Genomic DNA, 4,874 nt, shown 5'->3' on the forward strand with positions numbered 1-4,874 from the left:
CAACAGAACTACACACTGCATAACCCACCTCAATAATTTCCAAGTGCTTTAAAAGACTAGTTCTTTCTCACTTGAAATCCTGCCTGCCTGCTACGCTGGACCCACACCAGTTTGCTTATCGTTGCAACAGATCCACCGAGGACGCTATCTCAACAGCACTACACACTGCACTAACCCACCTCGCTTGGAAGCATAAGGAAGCATAAAGTAATCTAAATCTCCCTGGTAGGCGGCTGCGTTGACCTTGGACCTCAGAAAATAAAGTGGACCCACACCAGCAGATGACATGGGACACCAAACCGCCACTGACTGTGGAAACTTTACAGGGTAGCTCGAACAATGTGGATTCCGTGCCTCTCCTCTCTTCCTCCAGATTCTGGGACCTTGATTTCTATAGGAAATGGTCCTTGGTCTTCCAGGACCAAGATGGCATCGCGATCACACTGCGAGGCTCAGCGTCTTACCGGTTTTAGTGATGTTATACTTCTGTACTTAGCTATCTCCAGTTTTCTTGCGCAAATAACTCTTGCGAACCACAGTTACGACAGACAGACACTTTTGGAAATTAACATTCACTGCACAAACACCGGATTCAGCATCGGTTGGACTTTAACCAGCTTCAAAACAACACCCCTCCCCCATCTTGGACTTTCCGATCATCTTTCTTTGTTCCTGCTTCCCAAATACACTCCAGTCATGCAGAGGATTAAGCCTTCAACCAGAACTGTAAAGTTCTGGATGGATGGGGCTGACTCCTTCCTTCAGCAACAGTTCCAGCACACCGACTGGAGTGAGTATGCTGCCCGAGCCTGCACAGGCTCACACATCCACTTGGACACCTACACTAACTCTGTCCTGAAATGCATCAACAAGCGCTCAGGGTACAAGCGTCCTCTGTACCGCCCACTGGAGTCCCTGGCAATATGAAGAGACTAATAGCCATAGCCAAGCACTGCTACAAACGACGGATTGAGGAGCACTTTACCTCCTCTGACCCTCGGCGTATGTGGCAGGGAATACACACCCTGACTGACTATAAACCAACTAGCTTTGTTCCATCTACCAACAGTGCTTCACTCCCTGATGAGCTGAACAACTTCTACGCTCGTTTCGACCAGATGATATTGATATCTTCAATAAACGATCCTCCACCGACGACAACCCACTTGTACTTTCCAATTCGGACGTCAGTCACATGCTGAGCAGAGTGAATGCACAGAAGGCAGCTTGCCCTGATGGTGTACCTGGCCGTGTGCTAAGAGCTTGTGCTGTGGAACTTGCGGGTGTCTTCGCTCACATCTTTAATGTTTCGCTTGCCCAGGCAGCTGTACCATCTATCTTTAAGTCAGCCATTATTGTGCCTGTGCCTAAGCATTCTACTGCTTCAGACTTTAATGACTTTCGACCTGTAGCACTCACCCCAATAATTTCCAAGTGCTTTAAAAGACTAGTTCTTTCTCACTTGAAATCCTGCCTGCCTGCTACGCTGGACCCACACCAGTTTGCTTATCGTTGCAACAGATCCACCGAGGACGCTATCTCAACAGCACTACACACTGCACTAACCCACCTCGCTTGGAAGCATAAAGTAATCTAAATCTCCCTGGTAGGCGGCTGCGTTGACCTTGGACCTCAGAAAATACAGTGGACCCACACCAGCAGATGACATGGGACCCCAAACCGCCACTGACTGTGGAAACTTTACAGGGTACCTCGAGCAATGTGGATTCCGTGCCCCTCCTCTCTTCCTCCAGATTCTGGGACCTTGATTTCTATAGGAAATGGTCCTTGGTCTCCCAGGACCAAGATGGCATCGCGATCACACTGCGAGGCTCAGCGTCTTACCAGTTTTAGTGATGTTATACTTCTGTACTTAGCTATCTCCAGTTTTCTTGCGCAAATAACTCTTGCGAACTACAGCTACAAGAGACAGACACTTTTGGAAATTAACATTCACTGCACAAACACCGGATTCACGCAATCTTTGACTGTCTGTCTTATTCCTCTCTTCTCCTCAAAGAATTCTTTGAGCGTCAATCTTCCTTCCTGGTGATACTTAATCATTAATTTTAAGTTTGCCATAATAATTAACATTCCCTAATCAGAAGCCCTGGATGAACAGAGAGGTTCGCACTCTGCTCAAAGCCAGAGATGCTGCCTTCAGATCAGGACGCCGGGAAGCATACAGCTTGGTCAGAGCTAACCTGAGGAGAGGAATAGCTATAGCCAAGCACTGCTACAAACGCCGGTCCTGATTCACAAAAAAAACAAAAGCAGATGCACATAAATGGAAAAACCTAATGCGTACAAAAGAAGGGCAAAAAACAAGACTGGTGGTCTGAGATTTCTTACCATGGCATCCCTCAGCATAGAAGCGCTCAGGGTACGAGCGTCCTTTGTACCGCCCACTGGAGTTCCTGGCAATATGAAGAGACTAATAGCTATATCCAAGCACTGCTACAAACGCCGGATTGAGGAGCACTTTACCTCCTCTGACCCTCGGCGTATGTGGTAGGGAATACACACCCTGACTGACTATAAACCAACTAGCTTTGTTCCATGTACCAACAGTGCTTCACTCCCTGATGAGCTGAACAACTTTTACACTCGTTTCGACCAGATGATATTGATATCTTCAATAAACGATCCTCCACCGACGACAACCCACTTGTACTTTCCACTTCGGACGTCAGTCGCATGCTGAGCAGAGTGAATGCACGGAAGGCAATCAATCAATCAATCAGATTTTATTTATATAGCGCTTTTCACAACAAAAAGTCGTCACAAAGCAGCTTTACAGAGATCCGGGTCCAAGCCTCCTATGAGCAAGCCAGGGGCAACAGTGGCAAGGAAAAACTCCCTCAGCACACGAGGAAGAAACCTTGGAAGGAACCAAGACTCATACGGGGAACCCATCCTCCTCGGGTCGACACCGGAGACACAATAGAGAACAGAAGTAAAAGTGAAGGGGTTATAGTAATATAAATGTAGTATATTAGTGATGATGGAGAAGTAGAAATGAAAATGGTGAGGATGATGATATTAGTGATGTATGAGTCTTAGCAAGGCCAGGATCTTGTACAGGACACGGGCTGGATCAGGGCAAAACCTGGAGAGCAGCAGGACATCTCAAAGCATGAGAGAGAGACAGGAGAAAGAAAGCCAGACAAAGGGAACAAAATAAAAATACAAAAGGTTAGTAGGGTCATGGTAAAGAACGGGGAAATTTGTCCTGCGAAAAAAGCTTCCACTGGTCAGGCAAGAGAACCCAGCGACAGACAGCGTTGTTGGCAGGTACTACAAAGCTAACTAAGAATGCTGTAGCTATGGTGATATGACAGGATTAATACAGAACAGTGATAATATGAAAACCAGCCCGAACACCAATAGAGAAGGAGTAACCTGAAGGTGAGTGATTAACCAAAAGCTTGTTTGAAAAGGTAGGTTTTTAATCTAGATTTAAAGATTGAGGCAGCTGGCCCTGATGGTGTACCTGGCCATGTGCTAAGAGCTTGTGCTGTGGAACTTGCGGGTGTCTTCGCTCTCAACAGCACTACACACTGCACTAACCCACCTCGCTTGGAAGCATAAGGAAGCATAAAGTAATCTAAATCTCCCTGGTAGGCGGCTGCGTTGACCTTGGACCTCAGAAAATACAGTGGACCCACACCAGCAGATGACATGGGACCCCAAACCGCCACTTACTGTGGAAACTTTACAGGGTACCTCGAGCAATGTGGATTCCATGCCTCTCCTCTCTTCCTCCAGATTATGGGACCTTGATATCCATAGGAAATGGTCCTTGGTCTCCCAGGACCAAGATGGCATCGCGATCACACTGCGAGGCTCAGCGTCTTACCGGTTTTAGTGATGTTATACTTCTGTACTTAGCTATCTCTAGTTTTCTTGCGCAAATAACTCTTGCGAACTACAGTTACGACAGACAGACACTTTTGGAAATTAACATTCACTGCACAAACACCGGATTCAGCATCGGTTCGACTTTAACCAGCTTCAAAACAACACCCCTCCCCCATCTTGGACTTTCCGATCATCTTTCTTTGTTCCTGCTTCCCAAATACACTGCAGTCATGCAGAGGATTAAGCCTTCAACCAGAACTGTAAAGTTCTGGATGGATGGGGCTGACTCCTTCCTTCAGCAACAGTTCCAGCACACCGACAAGAGTGAGTATGCTGCCCGAGCCACCACAGGCTCACACATCCACTTGGACACCTACACTAACTCTGTCCTGAAACACATCAACAACTGTGTGGACTGACTTTGACTGTCTGTCTTATTCCTCTCTTCTCCTCAAAGAATTCTTTGAGCATCGATCTTTTTTCCTGGTGATACTTAATCATTAAATTTAAGTTTGCCATAATAATTAACATTCCCTAATCAGAAGCCCTGGATGAACAGAGAGGTTCGCACTCTGCTCAAAGCCAGAGATGCTGCCTTCAGATCAGGACGCCGGGAAGCATACAGCTTGGCCAGAGCTAACCTGAGGAGAGGAATAGCTATAGCCAAGCACTGCTACAAACGCCGGTCCTGATTCACAAAAAAAACAAAAGCAGATGCATATAAATGGAAAAACCTAATGCGTACAAAAGAAGGGCAAAAAACAAGACTGGTGGTCTGAGATTTCTTACCATGGCATCCCTCAGCATAGAAGCGCTCAGGGTACGAGCGTCCTTTGTACCGCCCACTGGAGTTCCTGGCAATATGAAGAGACTAATAGATATAGCCAAGCACTGCTACAAACGCCGGATTGAGGAGCACTTTACCTCCTCTGACCCTCGGCATATGTGGCAGGGAATACACGCCCTGACTGACTATAAACCAACTAGCTTTGTTCCATCTACCAACAGTGCTT

The sequence above is a fragment of the Hoplias malabaricus genome, unplaced genomic scaffold (genome assembly GCF_029633855.1).
Source record: "Hoplias malabaricus isolate fHopMal1 unplaced genomic scaffold, fHopMal1.hap1 scaffold_24, whole genome shotgun sequence".
NCBI classification, from domain to species: Eukaryota; Metazoa; Chordata; class Actinopteri; order Characiformes; family Erythrinidae; genus Hoplias; species Hoplias malabaricus.